We start from the raw sequence: 12,097 nt of genomic DNA, 5'->3' as shown, positions 1-12,097 counted from the left end.
GCTTGTCCCTAAAGCTGGTGTGGGGTCGCATCTGCCTACATACACCGCAGTCTCATGAAAAGACAGCTAACCGGCTCTTGCCCCAGGGGGCTTGGAGCAGGGGGCTGTAGAACACTCAACAGCATTCTCTCGTTTTCTTTTCAGATTGATGCTTCTTTCAATGCAGAAGCCATGGCATCTAAAAAATATGTATTTATTTTTTAAAGTTGGTTTTAAAACAAAAAGAAATTTTGATGTGGTCATCAGATTCAGTAATTAAATGACTTAGGAGATTGACTGCCAGTGGCCAAGCATATGCTTCTGGTTATAAGTTCAGCTGTAAATTGCTTTTTTTTTTTTTCCTTTGCTTTTCCTGGTTTGTTTAACCAGAAAATATTTTTCCGTGGTTCTATTTTAATGGGCTTCTAATGATGTTCTAAGTATTCACTTGTACATTACTGGAGAGCAATGGGTTTATAAATCTAATGAGGTTGATGGTTATAGAAATTCAAATCACATTTGTAGCATATGCAATTCTTCTTAAACCTCAGTCTATTTATCAATAGCTAATGCACCGATACTGTTTGACTTCTCGCCTTTTGTGGAGGCATATGAACAAACAAAACACCATTAACAAGCATTCCTAGGTTCAACACTTGAGCCTCAGGAAGCATCTAACACTCTTAAAATTGGCTTTGTTCTTGAGCTGCCCAAATCTCTTTGGGGCATCTCATTTTTAAATTTTAAAAATAATTTAATTTATTGTTGAATAGATAATATAATGCTTATAATGTCCAAGCAACATAAAAGATCATCTAGTGAAAAAAGCCTTTCTTTCTCCCTTGCTTTCTAGAAACCTAGTTTCCCTCTCTAAAAGCCACCACTGTTACCCATTTCCTATATAAGCTGTCCCTTGAACAACAAGGCAGTTAGGGCTGACCTCCGCCCACCATGGAGTTGAAAATCCAAGTGTAACTTTGACTCCAAAAACCTAACTACTAATAGCCTACTGTGACCAGAAGGCTTACTGATAGCAGTAGCTTAACCCATATTTTGTATGCTGTATTGTTATATACTGTATTTTTACAATAAAGTAAGCTAGAAAAAAATGTTATTAAGAAAATCATAAAGAAGAGAAAATACATGTACTGTACTGGATTTATTAAAAAAAACAAATCCACATATAAATGTTCAAACCTGTGTTGCTCAAGAGTCATCCGTATGTCATTTCAAAAGTATTCTATGCATATTTAAATAAACATGTATATATTCATTTTCCACACAAATGTAATATTATACTATAAATACTCTTTAGAATCTTTTTTTTTAAGATTTTATTTATTTATTCATGAGAGAGAGAGAGGGAGAGGCAGAGACACAGGCAGAGGGAGAAGCAGGCTCCATGCAGGGAGCCCAACATGGGACTCAAATGGGGTCTCCAGGATCACACCCTGGCCGAAGGCGGCACTACACCACTGAGCCACTCTGGTTGCCCTAGAATCTTTTTTTTTTTAAACTTAACATTGTCTAGAAGATTTTTGTATATCAATACATAGGGAACTTCCTCCATTTTCTGTGTATTATTTCATTTTACCAATGTACTGTGTTCTGTTTAACCAGTCCCTGTTCATAGACCTTTCAGTGGTTTTCAGTCTTTTGCTATTTCGATGTTCCCGTGAATAGATTGTCCTCTTAATGCCATTTTGTGCATGTGAGAGTGCCTATTAACCAAATACTGAGAAGCAGAAGATAGAGGCATTTTTTAACCTGATAGGAAGACTACAGTTACATAATAATGGAAGGACTACAGTTACATAATAATGTCTTTCCATTGACCAGTGTTGGACTCCTCCACTAGGGAAAACTTCCTCCAGAGAGTTCCCGTGATGCACAGAGCCAGCAGCCTGTTTGGCCTCTCTGGGCCAAACTGATACAATAGCCTAGACCTAGAGATTGCAAATTTACAAGATGCAGAGATGGTGGGCCTTAGAGGAGGGGGGAAGAATGAGAGGAATGAGAGGGTAGGCCAGCGACATTTAGAATTCAGGCCAGCCTGGTTGAAGGTCCTAGCAAATGCACAGGTTGGGGAAGGACAACTACCTGGAAAAGATCACTGTACAAATGTGGGGAGAGAGAGAGAGAGAGACTGAGATTGACCCCACATGGGGTGAAATTAGAAGATCTATGTTTGAGTTCTGGTTCCAGCACTTACTAGAACTGTGGGACTTTGGACAAATTAGGTTAGCAATGATCACTTTATAGGGTTGTTGTTGGGGAGAAAGAGAGGATGCATGTGAAAATGCTGGGAAATGGTACGAACTTAATGACTGTTTATGGAATCAAAACGAATTTAGGTTTTGACATGTTTAGACAAAGGACTACTCACTATGGAAAGTTCATCAGAACATCACCTCCATAAGAGCAGTGGCATGTCTGCCTTGTTCACTGCTGCATGTGCTAGGCTCAGAACTATGACTAACCCTGAATAGGAGCCCAAAGAATATTCATTGAATGAATGAAGTCCAGGTCATTGCTTTACAACTGGGGAAATGGAAATGCAAAGAGAGAGGCTGATTATGACTGGAGATACAGTTTTGAGAGTTGTGCATTTATAATTAGTCCTAACATTATAAGGAAAACCTAATAATGTAGGTATTTTATGAGAATTTGTTGACTGAATGAACTTTGCATGATGCTTTCAGAAATTATTTCATGAAATGGATGGCTCCTCAGTCCTAGAGGAAGAAGGAAAGAGTATTTTTATTTGAAATATTTATATTACAGTAAGTTGAACTATTAACAAAGTTACTCCATATTTTATTTTCCTGTAGTTTTTACCTATTTTTTGACCCATGTTTTGGTTGAAATAGATGAATGTGTTCTTGTTCCCTTTTGTTGGCTACATAACTTTAAAGCCTGCTTTAAGTATTAATGTGGCTTATTTCTCCATATGGGGATGTATAGATAAGGAAATTCCTCAAACTTTGTCACCAATCAGGGATCAGGTTTTCAAAATTAAATGAAGGAATTTTGTTAGATGGTCTTGAATGCCCTTTTCTGTCCTAAGATTATAGGGTTCTGTGAACAGAGTCAGAAGGGGAAGACCAGGGACTTAAAAAAAAAGTCCAAGGTCTCTGTGGGACATAAGCCTCATTATATTTGATATTTGGGAGGTGATAATAAACACCTCACATTTATAGAGTGTTTACTAAAAGCCAGGCCTCCATACTTTGTTCCACTTAATCCTTACAAGCCCTATAAAAGGGTTGTTGGAAATTCTGCTCGGTGACCAGCAGCTGGAAAGGAGGAGATCTTTCTAAGCACATACCAGCAAAGTTGCCAACAATAATAACCTTTGTAAAAGTAATTGCTGCCCCAAGTCAAAGAACTGTCTTCCACTGAGTTGAAAGGGCTGTTAAATCTGGGGGTGGTCTCTCCAGCCACAAAGACATGCAGAGATAATGTCATCTTTGACTGAAAGACTGGGTTCTGAATGACACGGAAGACTGTGCTGTTAGGACTTCACGAAGCAGGGCTATTTGCTTGCCCTTTGCCTTTCTCTAGAATCAGTTCTTCTTCCCTTAATTGGTGATACTGTCTCCTTTCTGTCTGTTTTCTTCTTCTGTTGTGAACTGTTCTAAGCCAATTTGGCAGCATAGAGTTTTGGGGTTCTTTTATTCATGTTAGATGTATATCCATCATCAGAGGTAGGTGAGGACTACAGATCTCCAAGCCTGTCATCATGCTGCAAGTAAGAAAAGCAAGACTCAGACAGATTAGGCTGCCACACAGTTATTGACAAGTAGGCGTGAGAGCATGCAGTGACTTCAGGTCTTTGCCCTTTTAAATACTCCAATTACTCCCCATTTAAATGGCACATTTGGGGCAAATGCCATAACATAGTAGAAACAGGGCTGTTAACCTTGTAGTTGCCATCAGGTAACTGAATCCCCAAGCCAGCGGTGGGCTTGGGACTATTTTAGAACTCAACCTTGTGAAACAGTCTAAGGAGTGAAGAAATTTTTATCCTTAAGTGATTTCCATTCAAGGACAGGCAGTGTTTCTATGCTATTCTAGCTTAGCAGTTGACAAACTATGGCATACAGGCCAAATGTGGTCTGTGCCTCTAAATAAAGTTTTATTGGAACACAGTCATGCCAGTTCGTTCACATATTGTCTGTGGCTCATTTTTGTGTTACAATGGCAGAGTTGAGTGTATTGTGACAGAGGCCATTTACCTGCAAAAACAGAGATAACATCAAACCTCTTTAAAACAGGTTTTCTGACCTCTGCACTAACCAATCCACGTATATTAAGTATTTTTGGCAATGCAAACCCATTACTAATATATATTTTTCTACCTAGCAAAATCTCTGGTGTGGATCAGGGAAAAGATAGCTGAAGTGCTTACAGCCTCTGAAGTATGGACTACTTATTAAATACTAGATGACACCCCTGAAATGTGCACATCCTATTAGGGTGGCAGTAATAGAATTAGAGTATTTATTAAAACTAACATACTTTTCCAGAACTTTATCAATTTTGGAATTTTAAAAGTAAATAGCCATCATCATAATATTTCCTTTTATTGCTTCTCAAAACCCATTTTCATTAGTGATTATGATTAAACCTTCAGATACCCTTATATCAATAACAATATTAAGCCTAAGTTTTGAAAACTATATTATCCAAATGGACCCCGATGCAGTAGCTAAGTTACAGTAGGTTTATTTTTACCCCATTTTACAGGATAAGAAACCTGAAGTCTGGAAGTATATGTCATTTTCTCACAGTTGCAGAATTGGTTGAATCTGAAGCCCTTCATTTTCCAAACGTGATAGTCTCTCCTCTATACTCCAGTAACTTCCCAGTCACCACTGATGGATCATATTTTTGGAGCAAACTGCAGATTTTAACTTTCAGTCAATAGAAATGTATTCCCTCTTCAGAGAAAAATAGCATTCTTAGAAAGTTCTTGACTGCTTCATAATACACCTCTTTTCTTCACATTTTTTTACTCTTGAAGTGGTGGAGCCTGCAGGATTGGTTACTAGGGGTGGGAAAGAATTTCCCAGAGGAATCAAAGAAATGAAGGGAAATGTTGGAAATAGATCTGTTTCATCAACTACATAAAATGAGACCTGCGGGGTCAAAGAAGCCTTTGAAGGACCACCCTGAGTTAGAGGCCCATCACTATAGCACAGTGTAACAAGGCTCCAGTGCTAGTCATAGATGCATACGTGTTAGAAGAGGAAGAAGCTCATTATTAGGTCAACAGATTCACCCCCACTTCACCCTTACAATGCTGGATTGTTCTCTCAGTTGTGTTTGGCTGCATGGGAAGTTCGCTTACTATTAATTGGCGAGGGGTGATTAGAACTGGTGTGGTGTCTCTGCAGCCTTTTCTTAGCCATTATCCCCACGGCTCTGACCTTCAGTAACCCATAATGTATTTCTCCCCATCCTAAGATACCATCTTGGCTGGATTAAGCCCATAGATGGTGCTGGTGCATTTTGCCTCTTCCACCTACAGGTTGAGTTGGAGCCTTTCTTCCAAGACAGTCCCTTCTTATACATGGGCTCCAGTGGATCTCTGTTATTACCAAAATATCTAGAGAAGAAAAAAGGAGGCAGATATTATATTCAGGAATAAGAATATCAAGATTTGAGCTCAAGAAGTAAGTTAAAGGTCTTCTCTCCAGGCCCCAGAGTGATTGTCTGCCAGTTTCTTGGGTCATAAGTCATATAATTGTTTGGATTCTAATAGCAAACAAGTGGCCCCATTGGAGACTTTTAAAATTCTAAACAACTTTAAAGCAACAACTTAATAGTGTAAAAAGACAAACATAAGTTCAAGTGTGAGTCCACTGGTAAATATTACAACAGTAGTACTGTTAGGAGAAATCCTCATATGTGTGTCGAAAAGATGTAAAGTCTCTTAAAGATAGCTTTTCATTTCTGAACATCTGGAAATCTTCTGTGTGATTCTTTTAGTTGACTTTTGATGATACATGGAAATAACACTATTGGTGTTGGGAACAAGGCAAGACTTTCAAAAATTTGAGTTTGAGATTAAATATTTAAGATCCATTCTCAGTAGAAAAGGGGAAAACAATGAAATCTTAAATACTGATTTTGGGGGAGAAAAATTAATTTAAAAAATAATTTCTTGGGATCCCTGGGTGGCGCAGCGGTTTGGCGCCTGCCTTTGACCTGGGGCGCGATCCTGGAGAACCGGGATCGAATCCCATGTCGGGCTCCCGGTGCATGGAGCCTGCTTCTCCCTCTGCCTGTGTCTGTCTCTGCCTCTCTCTCTCTCTCTCTGTGTGACTATCATAAATAAATAAATAATAAAAAATGTTTAAAAAAAATTCTTTTTCCTATAATACTAACTTTAAGATTATTTAGTGAATCTTTCAAGATGGGTTAGGTTATCCTGTGGCAACACACAACCTCAAAATCTCAGTGGCTTAAAAAAAAAAACACCCAGATCTATTTTTCACCCTTGCAACATATCCATTGTGAGTGTGTTGACTTCACTCAGGGACTCAGGATTACAGAATTGCCACTCTGTGGAACATGGTTAATTATTGTGACAGACAGAATCAAAATGTTGAAGGGTTTGGACCAGCAATTAAGTGCTTCAGCCCAAAGTAATGTTTGTTCTCAACTCATTCACCAACATGGGTCACATGCCCCACTCAATCATAAGGGGCCAGGAAGTGTAATCCTACCAAGTACTTGGAATATAGAGAGCTAAAAATATTTGTTTTTTTTTTTTTTTTTTTTTTTATTGGTGTTCAATTTACTAACATACAGAATAACACCCAGTGCCCGTCACCCATTCACTCCCACCCCCCGCCCTCCTCCCCTTCTACCACCCCTAGTTCGTTTCCCAGAGTTTAGAGAGCTAAAAATATTTGTAAAATAGTACTAATGACTTCCACATGTCATTAAAATTGAAAGGACAAAATTTGACCTGGAGTATGTTCAAAAGCATGCATGTCCAATGCTTCTAATAATGAGGATACTCTGACTTTAAAAAAGGAACAAGGGATCCCTGGGTTGCGCAGCGCTTTGGTGCCTGCCTTTGGCCCAGGGTGTGATCCTGGAGACCCGGGGATCGAATCCCACGTCGGGCTCCCGGTGCATGGAGCCTGCTTCTCCCTCTGCCTATGTCTCTGCCTCTCTCTCTCTCTCTCTCTCTGTGTGTGACTATCATAAATAAATTTAAAAAAAAAATAAATAAAAATAAAAAAGGAACAACTCTGGATCCCTGGGTGGCTCAGCAGTTTGACGCCTGCCTTCTGCCCGGGGCGTGATCCTGGAGTCCTGGAATCGAGTCCCACATCAGGCTCCCTGCATGGAGCCTGCTTCTCCCTCTGCCTGTGTCTCTGCTTCTCTCTCTTTCTGTGTGTGTCTCATGAATAAATAAATAAATAAATGAAATCTTAAAAAAAAAAAAAAAACAACTCAAAATAGGAAGAGGCTCTACCCAATGGTTCCCTGCACTTGGGAGAACGAACATCAGGCTTTCCTCAAAAGTTTAAAAAAAAACTCTGATGCCTGGGTCCTATTTCAGAGAGTCTAATTTAATTAATTTGAGGTGCAGCTTAGGCTTCAGGGGTTTTTAAAGCTCCCCAAAGTAATGACGAAGGTATACCTAGTGCAGAAAGTCATTAGTCTCTTCTATGGGTTGGGGTTTTAGGATGATTTTGAACTCCACTATTCTCCATCCATCTGTGTGGTCTTAAGTCAACTTCTCCAGGTCTCTGTTTTATTATCTATAAAATTAGGAGTGGAATACAATGACTTCGACAGATCCTTCCAGCCTTAAAAATCTCTCATAGACCACGGACTTCTACTCAGGAAGTGTTTCAGACCTCAAATTAATGTGTGAGTGCAACCAGATTACTTTGTAAGTTAATCTGGCTAAGCTTCTATTGTTTCAATAATGGAATAAGGGCAATAATTGGAAAAAGTCTTGATGAGTTAAGTAGTTGTAATTTCCCACCAAACCAGGAAGCTGTACCAGACTTGGGGATAAAGTCACATTACAAAAAAGATTTGGAGTTAACTTGGTCCCTTGGTTATATGTGGACCGAGGGTGAACTTCCTGATCTGAAATGAAAAAATGGTATTACCTAAGGCTATTCAGATAAAAATAAATTTAAAAAAGCCACTTCCCTCAATTCTTCTGGCTGAAAATGAAAAGTTAAAGGTTTCACAATTTCTTCACCATGTAATCCTATCTCAGTGCTGTCAGTATCTTAATAGTGTATTGATTGGCTCATACGCCCGCTATCTTTAAAGAAGCATTATCACTCTGTTGGGCCAAACATGAAAAACTACTTTTAAAGACCTTTTTAAGAGTTTTTTGATTTCTCAAAAGCTTCTTGGGGGCTTATTGAGCTTCTCTGGCAGCTGGAATTAACTCTACAATGCTCTTTCTCTATTTCTGACACAGTGAATTCATCTGGAGCGGGCAAGTTATCAATGACTCACAGGAGGGAGATGATAAGGAGGCCCTTGAGATAAATTCATGTGGTAATTAGTTACATGGACACCTGTATTTTCAGGCTCTTTCTAAGTGCTACCGTTGCATTGGAAACTCACGATAATTATCAATAGCCATCTTAAATATGTGACGTTGACTCCACCATTAAGGGGTAGAAAGTGAGGAGAGGAGAAGATGAATTGTAAAAATTAAAACTGTTAGTGTGGAAAATAGCATTAAACTGATTTTCAATTATCAAAATGCCCGGCAAGCTGAAATAAGACAAAAATCTTCATTTATAACTCCACTGTAGTTATCTAATGTCTGTATCTCTCTTCTTCAATTATTAAAAAAAAAAGCATCAGAATAATTTTTGTTGAATGCTTAGGAAAATACTTGATGAAAATACACCAAGATGTTATCACTTTGGGTGATGGTATTGTGAATGAGTCTTTTTTTTTTTTTTTTTTTCCTTTGGAAACTGTTTTGCCACTTTGTTCCATAAGCACATATATTTTTTGGAACTGGCTTTACTCTTCACTGTGTTTGGGGGAAATTACTTAACAACCCTGAGCCTCATTCTGTACCCCAAAATGAAGATAATAATAGTATCTTCATTGGTAAATATTGTGTTTTTTTTTATTGTGGTATTTATTAAGGGTTGTGGTAAATATTAAGTTTAAAGCACATGAAATAGCTGATTTGAGACCATCTCTTGACCAATGAAAATTGCAATTTGAAATGGTTTAATATAACATTAAACATTTAGCTTTGTACCTGACAAATACTAAGCATGCAAGAAATATTAACTATGAGAGAATGTGAAGGAAATACAGAGAGCAAATTTACAAATAGAAAAGAAATAATAATGCAAGCTTTAAAAAGTCAGGCAAATTGAGGTATAATTTACATATAGTAAACAGCTCTAAGAAAAGTTGACACACACAATTGGGTAACCACAGTCAGTATAGAAAATAGTTCTATCTTCCCCATAAATACATTGTGCCCCTTGTATCCCTTCCACCCACCACAGCCCCTGACCACCGCTAATCTTTTTAATGTCCCTATAGTTTTGCCTTTAATATGGGTATTTCCTCCTTACTTTACTTACCCAAATGTGTTGATTTGCTTCCTTTTTATGTGGTTGGACAACTGCCCCTTCAGAGCCAGTGGGGGAGACCCTATCCCTTTGGGCGGCCACTAATGGAAGTTACATGAGGGAAGGTCCCTTTCAGTTTGCTCTGAAGGGTGAAAGGTGTGGGTTCAGGCTGTGGAGGGGCAGCCAAAGGCTTTTCCTGAGGCTTTCCAACTGGTTCAGTCACAGTTCCATGGAGAAAGAGGAAAGGAACGTGTGCAGATATAGCCCATCTTGATGCTCTCCACCCCCCACCCCCCCCGCCGAGTACCACCATAGGCACCATGGTCAGAAGTATAAGGATCAATTTAAACCCCAGATCCCCAAGTAGACTTTAACCAAGAGTCTTCCTCAGTTCAGCTCTCCTTTGAGAAAAGTGCCCAAGCCCTCGGCTTGTGGATGCTGGTGCACTTTTAGCAGGGTCTAGCTCATGTTTCCTGTTCTTTGAGGTATTTTTTTCTTGCCTTCCTAGAAGATCTTCATCATGATATCATTTTGCATGAATGTAATTTGCCACAACATCCAATGGACCAAATTTTATAATCTTGAAATTAGAGTATCACTGCTTCCCTGCAAAATCTCCAGGGCTCCCTCATAGTTTACAGGGTGATCTCTGGATTCCTCTGTCTGGCAAATAAACCCTTCCTGATTGGACTCCATCCAGATTTGAACAGCACAATGAATAGATTTGATTTAGGGAGGCATATAGAGCCCAGCACCCACCAAATAGAGGACCTAGAACATTTGGACACATAGGTCACTTATTAGCCATAGAACAAATTTCAGAAATCTCTGAGTGTTGGCATCATGGACAGAGGCTGTTTCACATAGTAGAAAATTACATGGGTTTGGGAGCCCATCTGCCTCTGTCTGGAACCTGACCGCTTCTCTTACTAGCCCAGTGATGTTGGGCCACTTACTGAAGCTCTTTGAACCTCAGTTTCCTCATATGTGGAACTCGAAGACTTATGGGAAGGAAAATGGTACCTCAATCATATCACATTCTCCCTGGCTTCTCTGCCTCTTCCCTTGCTACTTTCTACTCCATACTTGTTCATTTGAAAATGCCTATCATCCTTGGAGTTTCAAGTAAAATCCTTTGCTTCCTAGGGCAGGCCCGGGGCTCCCACTGCCTTTTTGAACACATAAGGAGTCCACTGGTGGCTTCACTGTATGGCAGTTGCTGGGAATCTGTCTTCTCACTGATCTGTACACTCCCTGAAGGAGAAATAGCAACTAGAATTTTAGGAAACTCCACTAAGCACTCAGTATTTACAGAATGCTTATTATAGCCCATGCATCGTTCTACACCTTTACATATGTTAGTTCATCTATCTCCATAATGACTCTGTGAGCTAGGTATTGTTATTTTCCCCCACTTTACAGATGAGGAAACTGAGGCACAATGTGGCTGTGGATTTTGCCTAACTTTATTCAGCTAAGGAGTAGTTAAGATGGAATTCAAAGAGTCTACATTTTACATCATTGTATGGTATCCGGATTAGGATTGACTGAATAAGTAAAAGCTATATTCTAGTGCTTTTCAACCTAATTGTGCACAAAATCACCTGGAGACTTTGCGAAAATGCACATTCTGATTCAATAGGTCTGATGTGGCATCAAGATTCCGGTCTGTGAACCATACTTTGAGAACAAGGCCAATGCTGCTGGTCCATGGACCACATTTTGAGAACAAGGTCCTAGAGTAATAATGGTCAAAAGCTTTTTTTTTTTTTTTTTTTTTTTGTGCCAGGACCTCTTACACTCTTAACTGTTATTGAAGACAGCAAAGAGCTTTTGTTTACATGGGTTATATCTGCTGATATTTACGGTCATAAAAATTAAAACTGAGAAATTTTCAAAATATTTAAAAAGTAGTTAAGTAAACCCCTTACATGTACATGTAAATAGTATATTTTAGTGAAAAATAACTATGTTTCTCAAAATAAAAAGTTAGTGACAATGACATTGTTTCTTATTTCTGCACATTTCTTTAGCATCAGGTTTAGTAGAAGAGAGCTGGGTTCTCCCACCTGCTCCTGCATTGTTGTGATATGACATGACATGCAGCCTCTGGAAATCTCCACCCTATACTCATGACTCATGCAAATCAAAAAGGCAAAAATGACACCTAATTATCACCTTAATAGTGTTAACCATGAAAAGACTCCATGAAAAGGTCTCAGAGACCCCACCTGGGGTTCACAGACACCAGTTTAAAAACCACTGCTCTAGACCACTCTGAAGACTACCAGAGGACTTTGAAAGTTATTTCACTTACTGGGCAGTTAGGTTTTTGGTGTTTTGTAAAATCACTGGCTTCAGAAGTTCTGTGAGGATACTCTTTCTGATTCTAGATTTTGCTTCTTTTCCAGTTGCAATTGACAGCCGCATCTTCATCCAGTCGTGGTGCATGGTCATGGTCTCAGCACAGATAAGAATCTCTTCAGTAAACCAACAACCCGAAGGTGATACTCCCTTTTGAC

General features: G+C 39.1%; 1 long non-coding RNA gene across 2 annotated transcripts in view; it reads left to right on the top strand.

The window, feature by feature from the left end:
- Positions 1-12,097, top strand: part of LOC111095629 — a 122,583-nt gene extending 110,486 nt beyond the window's left edge. For both annotated transcript variants that reach the window (XR_005358557.1, XR_005358558.1), the window contains exon 5: positions 11,987-12,097. This is a non-coding gene — a long non-coding RNA (uncharacterized LOC111095629). The remainder of the gene's footprint in view (positions 1-11,986) is intronic.

The sequence above is a fragment of the Canis lupus genome, chromosome 4 (assembly GCF_011100685.1).
Source record: "Canis lupus familiaris isolate Mischka breed German Shepherd chromosome 4, alternate assembly UU_Cfam_GSD_1.0, whole genome shotgun sequence".
Classification (NCBI taxonomy): Eukaryota; Metazoa; Chordata; class Mammalia; order Carnivora; family Canidae; genus Canis; species Canis lupus.
Note: the sequence above shows the minus strand (reverse complement) of the source record. Positions and strands in the feature narration are given on the sequence as shown.